At 40.7% G+C, this 15,145-nt stretch overlaps 1 pseudogene; it reads left to right on the top strand.

The window, feature by feature from the left end:
- The first annotated feature begins 7,810 nt into the window (after positions 1–7,810).
- Positions 7,811–11,271, top strand: LOC136330540 (T-cell surface glycoprotein CD1e, membrane-associated-like; annotated as a pseudogene).
- Positions 11,272–15,145: the final 3,874 nt, after the last annotated feature.

Raw genomic sequence — 15,145 nt, 5'->3', positions numbered from 1 at the left:
ATGGAATTATTAAAAATATATTCTGTTTTTTCATTGACTTTCTCATTTGAGTCATCATTGTTTTTATACTTTCCCTTAATTCTTAATTGTGGGATTTATTTTTTTAAAATATTTGATATTCACTGTTTTCCAGTTTTGAAGTTCTTCTTCTATTTCCAACACATGAGCAACATCAAGGGCAATTTATATTGCCTTCTTTTTATCCTGTGTCTAGTCATGCTTCCCTCTTTCTTTTCATGCCTCTTATTATGTTTTTGAAAAATGCATGATGATATATGAATTCTGATCTCCCAATTGGTACTGCTGTTGCTCTTTGTTTCTTTGCATGTTTGTTTAGTGGCTTGTCTGGAATAATTCTCTACAGTCTGACTCTTCCACAGTATGTGGTCAGAGATAGCTCTGCAAGTTTTATTTTAAAACTCATTTTTCTTTTTAAGAATATTTTATTTTGTTAGGGAACATTTGTATGTCAACATTGCTTAGTAAATTGTATTCAAACACTAAGTATGTAAGGTTTCTACCCTTTGCCAATAGATCTTATTTTCTGATGGGGTGTGCACTTAAGGTTCAGGATGTTCCCTGAACTTGACTTTCTTCTCCACTTTCTTGTGTCTATCCACAGCATGTGCACAAGCCTCAAATCCATCAAGGGACCTGCAGAAGCTGAAGTGGGTCATTTCTGGTCTTTTTAAAGCATACGTACAGCCTTGCACATGTGTGCATCCTTCTCAGCTATCAGGGATATATGGTAAGATTATCATGTTTTACTATGTTGACCTTTATTTTTATTTATTTAGTGAGAGGAGAAGAGGCAGAGACAGACTCCCATATGCACCCAGAATGGGATCCACTGAGCAAGTCCACTAATGAATGATGCTCTGCCCACCTAGGGCCCAAGCTCCATGGCAACAAAAGCCATTTTTTAGCACCTGAGGCAGAGGCCATGGAACCATCCTCAGTGCCCAGGGCCAACTCGATAAAATCAAGCTGTGGCAGAAGCAGTGGAGGAGAAGAGAGAGAGAAAGAGAGAGAGAGAGAGAGATGTGAGAAGATGAGGGGTGGAGAAGCAGATGGGTGCTTCTCCTGTGTGCCTGAACCAGGAATCAAACCCAGGAAATCCACATGACAGGGAACGCTCTACCACTGAGCAAACTAGTCAGAGTCCATTATGTTCATCTTATGCACAGTATTTCCCTCTAAATTTTCTTGCTGGTCTGCAAGTACCTTGCCTCTGCCATCCAGTGTTATACCCTCAGGCAGTTGTGAAGTTAACCTTTTTTGTGTGTGTGCCTTTGACTTTGCTATTGTTTGAGTTTGCTATTGTTATTGACAATATTGCTCCTGACCTTGTGTTTTTCCCTACTCCTCTCTAAATCAAGTTAGCCACATCCAGGAAGAAAGCTTCCATTTTTAATGGCTTTCCAAGCCCTGCTACCACTGCACTGAGAGTTCTGGGCATGGGGAGGAGCTGAGAGCAGCTCAGATTAGAACCACACTGTGCTTATCGAGGTTTAGTACAGTAGTTCTTTTAAAATAAACACTTCTTAATTAGATATATGCATTTGAACCATTTTCAAAGTCTTAATATAGTTGTCTTTGAAAAAAATTTTTCAGGGGCATCACTCTTTTGAGGGAGAGAATTAGCTAGGGCCCTCACTTCAATGGTCAGAAAGTTCCTCATACTAAAGGAAACAGGTGGTTAGATTTGCTGCAGCACCACTTGTCTGCATGGTATTAGGGTGCAGTAGGAACACTTCTACTCATGTAAGGCCTTAGGGTCACACACAGAACTAAAAACTTTAACAAAGGCCTAGTTGGATTTTTAAAAGGGCCCCGGGGTCTGTTGGTGGTATTGTAACAAGGTGAAATACTCAAGCTTGCTTTAACTCATATGTAGATAACAGGGTGGTATGGGTAAGAAAAGGCCCATGTTACCCAGAAGTAATTGAAGGGCTGTTAGTCTGAAAATGTTGGGTGGCCAGCACATAAATACCTGGTACTTCCATGAAATGATTGATAATAAGATAATGTATCATTCCTGAGTTTGAGATATGCATATGCTGCAGGCTACAAGTGAACTATGTCCTTATCAGAAAACCAGCCTCCTGAGTATGTTACTTAGATATAAAGATGATATAAATTTTACTAGAGTATACTATGGAATTCAATGCATAATGATATCCTAAAATACCTTTTGTCCATTTTTTCAAAGGAAAAATGTAGTTAAAACAGAGCAGCATATTTTAATAATATATGGAAAATCTTGTGTTATGAACTGTATATATTATAAATTGCACTTTTTTTTTGGTTCCTCAAATGGTATATACTCCCTGTACTTAATGGGTCTTAGTATATACTGTGTTCTCTTATTCAGATTAACTCCTAATCTTCTCTCAGATGCAGATCTACCATCACTCTATGGCAGGGGTCTATGGTGGTCAGTGAGAGGAACATAGTTCCCATTGAAATACTGGTCAGTTTGTTGATTTAAATTTACTTGTTCTTTATTTTAAATATTGTATTTGTTCCCGTTTTGTTTTTTTTCTTTAAAATAAGATATGTGCAGTGTGCATAGGGATTTGTTCATAGTTGTTTTTTTTTATAGTCCGGCCCTCCAACGGTCTGAGGGACAGTGAACTGGCCCCCTGTGTAAAAAGTTTGGGGACCCCTGCTCTATGGGAATCCCCCTTGATATTCTTAACTTGGCCCATCCTTCCTATCATTTATTATCATGTTACTGTAATCTTGGAAAATGTCTGGCACAGAGTAAGTGCTCAATATTTAATTAATAAAGGAAAAAATACAGGGGTCCTCGGGTTACGACACAGACACAGTTCTGCTCCTACAAAACTGACACAACCCTAATTTAGGGTAAATTGAAACACACCCTAGTAACTAAAACAGAACACTTGTGCTTCTTGAGATCCAGAATGGCAAAGGTAAGTGTACTGAGGGTTGTCAACTCCCTCACTCATTTTCTGTGTTACTGGGTATTCTTCCCATATGTGCAACTGAATCAGTTTGCCCACATACTCTGTAAGTACAACGCTAAAGGCATAGGCTGAAACACGCACATCTCACTTTTTTAGAGTTTTCATAGGATTGAGCATAATAAATTGAAACATTGTATGTCCACACTGTTTTGACCCAAGACATCCGGTAAAAACATTCAAGAAACTTGAACACTTTAGACACAAATAACAACATTGATTCAAGTTAACTTTAAATATTATTTTAAATTGATAGACAGATTTACAGACATCTACTCAGCTTTCTATGGCCACAAGCTCAGCAGATACTGTGTAGCCCTTAACACCTCCTTGCAACAACCCATATGCCATGAATCACCAAAACACCTCCAGCTGGAGCCTCAAATTCAACATGACCCAAACTGCATATCTCAATATCCTCCCACCCAAACTGTGTTGTCTATTTTAATAAGTGACACTATTTTATCTTCTCCTGGTCACACTTTCTTTGACTAATCCTGCTTACCACCATGCTTCGTTATTTCTACTCTGCAGCCTCACTGCTACTGCCTTTGTTCGGGTCACTAAAGTCATCTATCTGCCTGTAGCTTTCATCAATGTCTGATTGCAAATCTCAACGTGAATTATAAACCTTTTCTAAATTCTATTTTAACCATATCATGCTCATATTTAAAATCCTTCACTTGCTTGAAAAACAAGATAATTTTTCAATATGGCACCTTTATCATGGCCTTCTCTTGTTTTGTCTCCTTTTTTGTTTTTTCCTTTGACCCCAAGCTTCAATATCCACTTCTCTCATGTAGGTCTCCACACATTTCCTACTTTCTAGCATGCTTTGCTATTTGTAAGGCAGATAGTCCCTTCATTTCTTTATAGAAAAAATATGTAGGATCTTATGCTTTTATTTTCTTCAGAAAAAATTTTAAAATATGTCACATATACTAGACCTTTCTGTAGAACTAGGTGGCTGCTGCTCAGAATACACCCTTGTACCCCTTTACCTTTCTATGTACATGAAGCAATTGATCCTTATGTTTTTAGCAAAAACAAAGTACAATTGGACATCTAGTTCCTTTTTCTCCATCTGCTTTTCTTGCAAGTACTGTGCCTGTTTTCAGGATGAAATACTTTCCCTGGAAAACATATCACTCCACTATGAGAGAAATTCCTGGATTGCTGTCATATGAACAACTGCTTTTAAAGCTTGAAACTCCATAAAACCAGTTTTAATAAATAATTATTTAGTTATTATATGTAGACAAGTAATAATAAGTGTTGGAGAAATAAAAACCCCTCATACACTGCTAATGGAAATGTAAATTGTTTTAACCAGTGTGCAAAACAGTACATAAATACCATGAAATACTACACAGTCATGAGAAAAAAATAAAATATTTCATTTTGAGACAACATGTATGGATCTTGAGAATAGTATGCTAAGTGAAAGAAGTGAGATGGAAAAAGTCAGGAATCAGAGGATTTCACGGGTATGTGGGATATACATATGAAAGCAACAAATGAACAAAGAAAACAAACATAAACATGCAGACACAGACAACAAAAAGCATGGTGGCTACCACAGGGACGAGATGGCATGGTGTGAGAAAAAAGGGTCAAGAGGGTCAAATACATGCTGATGTAAGAAGACTTAATTTGAGGTTGTAAACACATACTGCAAAATACACAGAATGTATTATAGAACTATCTAGTTGAAAACTATATAATTTTATTAAACCATGTTATCCTAATAAGTTCAATATAAATTTTAAAATAAATAATTCTCTAATTATCATACTTTTATGTTTTATTTCCATTTATAATATTTGTAAACATCCCTTATATTTGTATTATTTTTAATTATTTAAAATATTTATTTCATTGATTTAAGAGAGAGAACAAAGAGAGCAAGAAAAAGACAAGAACATCGATCTGTTCCTGTATGTGCCACGACAGAGGATTGAAATGGCAACCTCTGTGTCCTGTAACAAAGCTCTAATTAACATTGAAACATTTTATTTCAATGTTTGGCTTTTCATTAGTTTTCTTTTGCAGGATTTTTGGGCTGTGGATTGTGAATGATTTTATCTGTTGTCTTTTTAAAGGACTTCTTTAAGGTTTCTCTTAACAGAATCCTTTCATTGTTTTCTAGAATGATAAAGAGTGTATTCATCATTTAAAATAAATATTTAAAACATTTGCATATTTTTGAGATAAAAAAAGGCTGGTGTTCTCCACCACCGAGACTAAATCAAGTCTCTTATAAAAATCTTAATTTAATATATTTTTCTGACAAATTCTATATTATTCTCTTGTGGTGAATAAGATATGAATTGATATAAAACTTATTTCCCTCCCTTTTTTATCAGCCTCCCCGGGGAATTAAGTAATATGGAACTTAATTCTTTGATTATTAACTTCTTTCTGAAATATTAATCAAATGCATTAAATTTTATAAGTATATTTTTAAAATGTTTAAGATCAACTATATATTTTTTAAATAAATTTTAAAAATTAAATTTATTGAGGTTACATTGGTCAATAACATATTGATTTCAAGTGTACTGTTCTATAATAAATCATTGGTATATTGCATTATGTTTCATGGCCTAAAGTCTAGTCTTTTCATGTCACCATATATTTCATCCCCTTTACCCTCTTCAATCTCCCCTTATTTCCCTTCCCCTCTGATAACCGCTCCACTGTTGCCTGTGACTGTGTCCGTTCATTTTGTTTGCTTGTGCTTTCTGTTTTCTATTCCACATATTATTTTTTGAGAAAACTTGATACTTTTTCCATAGTGGCTATATCAACCTACATTTTTACCAGCAGTGGATGAAGCTTTTGTTTTTTCGCTGCCTCCACTCCAACACTTGTTACTTCTTATCTTGTTGATAGCAGCCATGCTAACAGGTGTGAGGTGGTAGCTCTGTGGTTTTGATCTGCATTTCTCTTGTGACTAGTGAAATTGAGCATTTTTTCATACATCTTTTGGCCATTGCTATATCTTCCTGAGAAAACTGTCTTTTCAGGTCTTCTGTCCATTATTAAATATGGACTTTTTGTTTTTCGTTGTGTTGTTGAGTTGTATGAGTTCTCTGTATATTTGGATATTAGCCCCTAATCAGAGATTATGTTCACACATATCTTCTAAGTTTTTGTTGGTTACCTTTTTGTCATGTTGATGGTTGTTTCTTCTGTGCAGAAATCTTTCAGTTTGATGTAGTCCATTCATTTATAAAAATAAATTTATATTAGTACTTATTGCATTATTCAGGTTAATGTTTGGTTTTATTTCAATCAATAGTTTCATAATCTAGTTATATTGCATATTCTTTGATTTTTTTGATATTTCAAATAGAGTTATTTGGCCCTCACAAAAGAATGATAATTTATCTGAACACAAAAATTTAAGATTATCTCATTATCTTAGAGTTCTGACATATTGCCTCTCAGCATTGAATATGAGGTGTCTGAACCGTATGTGAGATTCAGAATCAATGGATGAGACTAAGTGTAAACTATTTTTAATTACTCTGAGCATAATTCTGTGAATCCTTTATATTATAAATGTAGAGGTTGTAGATTGGGTGTTTTCATTTTCTTTCATTTTCTCTTAAGCACTTCTCTCTGAAATCTTAGTGTCTGACATATCTTTTGACACCAGGTGGGCTCTGACTAAATGTCAGTTGAATGTGCCTATGAAACTAAAGAGATATACTTTAAACTGCCTCCAGGTTGCACAGCAAACATCATTGAAAAGAACAAAAGTAAAGACTTGACACAGTAATTAATTCTTCTGTGAATAATCCAGTCCCTGGACTCATTCTCCTGCCTCCAATAAAACTCTTCACTCATTAGACACACCCAGGAGACAACAGGGCTTCCAGTACATAATCTGTGAGGAGAAGGCTGCATGACTGCTTATGATACCCAGGGGACCTGGAGACACTCAACTCATTTAGGGTAGAGTGGGAGCCCAAGCCCCTGTGCATCCCTGATAGACCCACTCACACAACATTAATGAACATCCATCTACTTATCAGCTCACTACGTCCAGGTTAAGCATGCTTGTGGAAACTTATATGAGTGACTTTGCTCTGATTGGAGAAACTGAGCAAAAGGGTATTTTCCTCAGATTACCTGACTGTCTATATTGCCACTGCTGCTGTGGATTATAGACATGTGCCTGTGGATTCTACACCTTCATTCAAAGTGCTTATTGTCTTTTAATAATGATTTTGAGAAGAGAAAGCTTAAAAGACAGAAGGTAGTGGGGAGGGGACAGGGAGAACAGGAGAGGCAATAAGAGAAGTGACAGTAGACAGCAGAGCAAAAAATAATGGATAAGTAGAAAAATACAGAGGAATCCATGAAGAGGGAGAAAGGAATCTGGAAACTGATAAGAGGAGCAGAACCAGAGAGGGATCAGGAGTGGGGACACTGCTCAATCCATGAGTCACTATTGAGAACCTTCTGTTACATCTTTTATGGAAAAGAACATTGAGAATTCAAGTGTGGGCTTGACTTCCCCAACACCAAAATGTTCTGTATTTTCCAGCCGGACCTCAGACTGCAGACATTGTTATAAAGCCAGGACTCCCTTTATAGTTGTTGGTGCAATGAGGAGGTCAGGAGGCAGACAGGAGCAAAAGGCACATCTGAAAGCCAAACATGGAAGAGATGGAGGGGAAATGAGAGAGACCCTGTGGGAGGCTTGTGGCTGAGGGAGGCAGTCGGGTATCTCTGACAAGGAACTGAGCAGAGGGAGAGGCTGATGTGTTTTTGTGGCAAGGGTAGTTACTACAGAAGAGTTCAAAAGGGTTTGGAGGGGAAGCTGATCTCTGAGTCTGCAGGCACTCGTCCTGTGGAGGCAACTTTACCTACCAGAGCTGCAATGCTGCTGCTTCTGCCCCTGCTTTTCAAGGGAATTTTCTGCCATGGGCCAGGTACCAGGGGTAAGAAGAACCCAGGTAGAATGAGACCTGTGGTTGGGCAAAGCAGGGTGAAGAAAAGTTCTGGAGAGGGTCTGGAGGCAAGGAGTAATATTCCTACTAGACGCTCTTGGAATCTGCCTGCCAAGCGAGGGCCAGTCATTATTCCCGACCCCCATCTCTTTCTGATTTGGGGATAAGAATCTGGATCAGGGGAAGGAGATATGGGACTATGTACAAACTTTATAAGTATTCCCATTTTTCATTTCTTCCATGGGCCCCTCTTCTCTACTCCTTTCGCTCGCTCTCTATTGTCACTTCTTTGTCTTTCAGCTACCAGAGGTCTAGCACCTCATCATCCAGCAACAGAAGAGACACCCTCCTTTCGCTTGCTTCAAATGTGTTCCTTTGCCAACCAGACCTGGCAGCACACGGAGGGCTCATTCTGGCTGGGTGAGCTGCAGACTCATCGCTGGGACACTGTCTCGGGCACCATCCAGTTCCTGTGGCCCTGGGCTGGGGGTAATTTCAGCAAGGAGGAGCTGAAGAACATCCAGGCGTTACTGCAGTTGTACATCCACAGCTTCCCCCGGGAGGTGCAGGCATTTTCCAGTCAGTTTCAGTTTGAATGTGAGTTTGCTTTTCCAAACTGATATTTGCCTGAAAGTTCCCACCAGGGCAGGTGATGTATGGCCTCTGACCATTATCCAAACTTCCTGACGTTGTGTTCTGTATCCCTGGCTCACTCCTTTTAATTAATTAATTAGTTTGTTTGTTTAGCTTCATCTTTTACCACTATTCGCAATATATCCTCACCTTCAAATACAAAGAAGGACCTACGTGTACATATCCCTGCACACTCTGGAATATACCCTCATGTTCTGGTTTCTTGGAATATTTGTTGCCTTTTGATTTCTTCCCCTCATCCTTGGCCTGAGGCTCACTCAGCCTTTCACAACTAAGTCTGCCCTTCCTTCTCCCTGGCCTGAGTGTTCATACACCTAACCAGGACCTAACAACTCCCCAGTAAGGTCTTCCTGATGCTCTGCTATCTTTCTAACAGTCTTCACATATAACACTTCACATTAATTGTTTCAACATTCCTTTATTATTTTAACATATTCTTCCCACATATTTTCTTCACTTTTATCACCAAACTTTCATCTTCCATGTCATTCATCAGATAATGTCTCCTCCCTTGAACTTCTTTATTTTCTAGATACTTGAGTTTTCCTCCCTACAATTTGATCTGTATTAATTAGCTCTTTCTTGTCCACCCGCAGATCCCTTTGAGATCCAGGTATCCGGTGGCTGTGGAATGCATTCTGGAAAAGCCCCACAGAGTTTTTTAAACCTAGCATATCAAGGATCAGATTTCCTAAGTTTCCAAGGAAATTCCTGGAAGCCGTCTCCAGGAGCAGGGAGTCAGGCTCAGAATGTCTGTAAGATGCTTAATCACTACCGTGTTATTAAAGAAGCTGTGCAGGGCCTTCTCAGTGACACCTGCCCTCGGTTTCTGTCAGGTCTCCTGCAAGAAGGGAAGTCAGACCTGGAATGATAGGGTGAGCCCAACCTCCTCTCCCCTCATAGCTTCAGTGCTTAACTCTTTTATTTGAGTTTTTTCTCTTTATCATCCCTTTGAGACATGAAATAAGAGGCTTGAATGTTAGTGTTGGTTCTGGATTGTTTCTCCAACAAGAAAAAGAGTGATTACTCAAACAACTAACGTTCCTGAGCCATGAAACCAAAAGTGGGATGCCCTGCTAAACTCCATTTCTTCTTGTCTTTTTCCAGTAAAGCCACAGGCTTGGGTGACCAAAGGCTTCAGTCCTGGTCCTGGCCGTCTGCTGCTGGTGTGCCACGTCTCTGGCTTTCATCCGAAACCTGTGTGGGTGATGTGGATGCGGGGTCAACAGGAGCAGCAGGGCACTCGGCATGGTGAAATCCTGCCCAATCCTGATGGGACGTGGTATCTTCGAGTAACCCTGGATGTGGCAGCTGGTCAGGCTTCTGGCCTGTACTGCTGCGTGAAACACAGCAGCCTGGGAGGCCATGATATAATCATCCACTGGGGTGAGAAAGAACGAGGGCTCCGCTGGGAAATAATAATCTTCCCATAGTTCCAGGGCTAATGAATGAGCAGCTGGAGAATGGATAGGAATGCTATTCACAGGAGGATAAAAGTGGGAGAATACAAATTATAAAGAAGGGTAATTAAATTTCAAGAAAAGAGAAGGTGAAGATTAGAGGTGCTAAAGAGAAATAAAGGAAGGAACAAATAACTTGGTATAAAAGAGAAGGGGATGAGATCAGACATAGAGATTCAGGAAGAATTGAAGAAGGGCTCTAGAAAATACAGAAGGAAACTCTTGGACGTTCCTAACCCTGTGAAATGAGAAGCATGAACTGAGGTAGGATAGAGTGTATTTCATAGAGTGACATTATTTTGTCCCCAATCAGATGGATACCCCATCTCCCTGATATTGATCTGCTTGGCTGTAGCAGTTACTCTGGTTACAGTGCTTGTGGTGGGTTCATGTGTTAAACAGCACAGGTGAGACTTTTCTTGTATTGTTTCTTTTAACTTTTTTTTTTGTGTGTATTTTTCTGAAGCTGGAAACGGGGAGAGACAGTCAGACAGACTCCCGCATGCGCCCGACCGGGATCCACCTGGCACGCCCACCAGGGGCGACGCTCTGCCCACCAGGGGGCGATGCTCTTCCCCTCCAAGGCGTCGCTCTGCCGCGACCAGAGCCACTCTAGTGCCTGGGGCAGAGGTCAAGGAGCCATCCCCAGCGCCCAGGCCATCTTTGCTCCAATGGAGCCTTGGCTGCGGGAGGGGAAGAGAGAGACAGAGAGGAAGGAGGGGGGGTAGGGGGTGGAGAAGCAAATGGGTGCTTCTCCTATGTGCCCTGGCCAGGAATCAAACCAGGGTCCCCCGCACGCCAGGCCGACGCTCTACCGCTGAGCCAACCAGCCAGGGCCTCTTGTATTGTTTCTTTAACACACTTATCCATTTATTCTTTCTTTCCTCTATTGTTTTTCTTTCTCTCTAATTTTCCTATCTTTTAGATCAAAATCTTCTTCTTCTCCCACAGCTCAAATCAGAGTCTCTGCTCTCCCCATGCACCCAGCCCTGCCGCTCCCATGGAGGGCAACATCCAGGAACCCAGAGGTTCAGGAAACCACCTCTGCCTGGCACAGAGATCTTGGATCAAAAATAAATTGTTGAAGAAATGGAAAAAGAGCTGGAACCAACTGTGATGTTATTAGATTTACCTTATACATAAAATTCTGGTCTGCTTCTCTTGAACCTGCTTCATACTAAAAAATAAAGTATGTTTCTAAAACAGTTTGTTTTTTACGGAGATTCAGACTTATTTGTAAACTTGACCCCTCTTCCTCATCATGTGACAACGTGTTTTCTACTTATGCCACCTGTTTATGAATCCCTCAATGTCTAATTTAGATGTCTGTTTCTGAATCTTCTGCAAAAGTTATCCTGTAAGGCTTGTAAAGTATTTTCCCAGCTGAGGAAGAAAGAAGGGCATAGCCACAAAGTGTGGAATAGCAAAAGCTTTATTTAGTAGAGCATATCCTGGACGAGGTTCTCTGGTTCGCAAAACGGGCCAGAGAAGTCGAGTTGCCTACCCTATTTGGGGGTAATTTATAGCATCGATAGGGTGATCGAGTTGATATGATGTGGCAAAATTTCATTGGCTGACAGACAGTTGGTCTTTTTCAAAAGGCTTCTGGGAAGTTTATTTTGGCTGAATGGGTGTGGATGGTTCCAGCCAAAGTTGCAGGCCTGGTTCCTCACGTGACCTTCCCTATTGCCAACTGATATCACATGGCTCAGTTGAAATCTAAAAACAAGTAGCAGATGATCTTACTTATGTCTGTAATCTAATAAAAAAATAAACAAACAAAATAGAAACAGACTCATGAATACAGAAAACAGGCTAATAGTTGTCTACTTGTCAGAGGGAGGGTTTTGGGGGGCTGGGTAAAAAGGTGAAGGAATCAAGCAGAGAAAACCATATAGACACAAAAAACATTACAGTGATTACCAGAGGATAAAGGAAAAGGAGGGTTAGGGGAGGCAAAAAAGGGTAACTAGGTGATTGTTGGGTTAACAAAGGAGGGATGAATTTTATAAAAAGTTTATGCATCTGTGGCCAGGTGGGCTGAGACCCTAGTGGCATCAGCAGCGAGAGAATGAAAAGCCTCGTCCTATATAGGATGGAGTTTGGTGTATCTCTTGCTGAAGGGGGAATAATTCTGTTTTCTGTGGTGGTTTAAACAATGGGAGAGGTGGGATGGTGCTAAGTAAAGAATGTTCAGATAAGTGATGAGGGATGACTAACTCTCAGGGTGTCCCAGAGTTGGGTGCAGGTAAGACATGAATAAGAATTGCTTAGAATCTAAGCCTTAGATGAAAAGTCATAGGACTTAATAAAAAAAAATAAACAAACAAAATAGAAACAGACTCATGGATACAGAAAACAGGCTAATAGTTGTCTAGTTGTCAGAGGGGAGGGTTTTTGCAGGCTTGGCCCCAGGTCACCTAAAGTTTAGCCTGGCTATTTGAGGTTATTGGTAAAAAGCTCTGGACCCAAACCTAACAGAAATAAAAGGTGATGAAAAGAGATTTCACTTTCCCTGGTGACACACAATACAATATTCAGCTGTTGTATTATAGAAATGTACACTTAAAACCTATAAATTCTTTAACCAATGTAATCCCAGTACAGTCAATAAAAAATAAATAAGGAAGATCCAAGATGGCAACAGAGTAAGAATATGTTCCAACTGCTACTGCTCAGGACCAAAAGAAATTTACAACTAAATTTAAGAACATTCATCTTCAAAAACAATTTTGAACTAAATGAAGAGGAGTCTATAACCAAGGATCACAGAAGAAGCCACATCGAGACTGGTAGGAAGGGTGGAGACGAGGAAAGGGCTCGCCGCTCCCAGTAGTCAGAGGCAGAGGAGGGTCCGAATGGACTCACTGCAGGGAGGTTTGCCCATAAGGGAAGGGTCCTAAGCCCCAGGTCTTGAGCCCCAGTGTAGAGCCCTAGAGCCTAGAAGAGGTGCCAGTAAATTTGGCAGAGAAAAGAGCAGAGGAATCTCTCTGCACCAAAGAGACAGAGCTTTGAAGATGCAAGGTTTATCTTAAAGGGCCAGTAAAAAAAAAAAATCTTGTTCATAGCCACTTGCCTGGGGCTCCAGGAGAGAAAGGACTAAGGAATCGAGTTGTGTGAGGAGAATGTGAAGTTGGTGACTCAAGGAGAGACTCTTTGGGACAGCCACCAGAACCCTTATACTGCATCATTCTCCAGTGCTATAGTGGTCACCTTTTCGGGGTGGAACACTCCACTCCTTGAAACATCAAACTGGGGGAAAGCAACTGCTCCAGCCTTGCAAATCTCCCCTGCCCCACCTTAAGGAGACTGTGCTGTTCTGAGAAGTAAGCCAGGAAGCAGGGGGTGACTCAGGGACTCAGTTCTCTGGCATTGAAGCCAGAGCTTTCCACATATTCTCACATGATATGACTGGTTCTTCTGCGTCACATAAGAATCAGTAGAAACTGTTTGTTACTTCAGGCAAACCACATCTCTGGGTCTCCAAAGCAACACCCACTAGACTCTTTTTCCACACCCTACTAAGTTCTGTGAAAAAAGTCAGGACAGACTGACATCAGTGGCTGTGGAATGGGAGCCACAACCACCACCCTTCCTAATCCTTGAATTATCCCAGGCTCTACTCTACCAGAGGTTTTATTTCAGTGGCTGAGCCCAACAAGCAGCCAGCACATAGAGCCAGCAAGAGGCAGAAATCAGGACACCTTGGGACTTTTCTGACTTTACCCCATGGCCAGTGTGAGTAAAAGTCAGCCTAGCTGTGTGGATTGGTATTTCCATGTGCACCTGGTCCCAGCAGAGGCAGCCACAAACTTTGTTTTGCTTAGAGCTCTAAGAAGGTTGCTGAGGTCTAGTCACAGCAGTCACGGCCAATGTTCCCCATTAGTCTGCACCAGGTTTCCTCCAGAAAAGATCAGGGCAGGCATATCACCATGCCAGGTACAGAAGTTCAGGATCTAACGACCCTTGCTGGAGGTGTGTCCTAAGTATGAGCATGTTGGATACGAGGCCTACCCAAGTCAAGCTCCACGTTATGTGGTTAACTCCTGCACAGCAGCTTGCATACAAATTGAATAGGACAGAGCTTCACGGTAAGCCTTTCTGGGTCCAGATATCTTGTCCCACTTGGTCAGGGTCCACAGGGAAGAGAGAGAGGTTTTGAGCATGGATATTCAAAGTGTGGATTCCTGGGAGCCCATTCTTAGAATGAAGTGAGGGCCTTAGCTTCTATCTAAAAGGGCAGAGTCAGCCCCAGTGGAGGACACTTGGCCTTTCTCCCACGACCAGGATTCCCCAGTTAGAAGAACTTCTGTAGAGGAGACTGTTGGCTCCACCCAATCTTGACCTACTGCTAACTTCACTGGGGAGAAATATAATATTGGAGCATCCATTAGTGTCTAAAGGATTAAACTCTAGCATAAGAGCCACTTTCCCTGTACTGAGCTCCTGACCAAGGGATCCTTGTGTTACAAAGCAGTGTAATCTAATCCGCAGGTTACATAGAGACACCAAGGTAGGTGAGAGAAGAAATTTTGAGGAGTTTATTAATTAGCTGGCTAGCTACAAGGAGCACAATGCCAAATCATGTATCGCCTAATATAGCTCTGAGCCTGCCTTTATACAAAACCAAGTACTGGTTGGAGTGGTGAGGAGGGGCTTGTGATCCCTTTGTCTAGATGTACACTTACTCTCAAGAGTTTGGGTGAGTCCAAATATAGGAATTCCTGATTAAAGTACATAAACTTTGTTTTTCTAATGTTATCAAATATGTTTTATCTTCTTTGCTCTGTGTAGCAAGTGGCCCCAGGCACCCTTTCAGAGAATTCTAGTAATTAGCTAAACTATGACTAGATGACCCAGCTGCCCTTGTAAGCCAGGAAGCTCCTGCACTCTTCTCTTTTCTTTCTCCACAGAAAGGAGGGGTTAATTAGCCTGAGTATTCCTCTTTAAAATGGCATTGCTAATGCTAAGTTTTACAGTTCCTTGGCACCTTATCACACTTGAAATAGTGGGATCCTGTAATGATGTCATCTTGACCTCAGCTGCCCTAACGTACTATGTTAAACCTGTGAAGGGG

Source organism: Saccopteryx bilineata, chromosome 3, assembly GCF_036850765.1.
Source record: "Saccopteryx bilineata isolate mSacBil1 chromosome 3, mSacBil1_pri_phased_curated, whole genome shotgun sequence".
Classification (NCBI taxonomy): domain Eukaryota; kingdom Metazoa; phylum Chordata; class Mammalia; order Chiroptera; family Emballonuridae; genus Saccopteryx; species Saccopteryx bilineata.
This window is presented reverse-complemented; position numbering and strand designations above follow the sequence as displayed.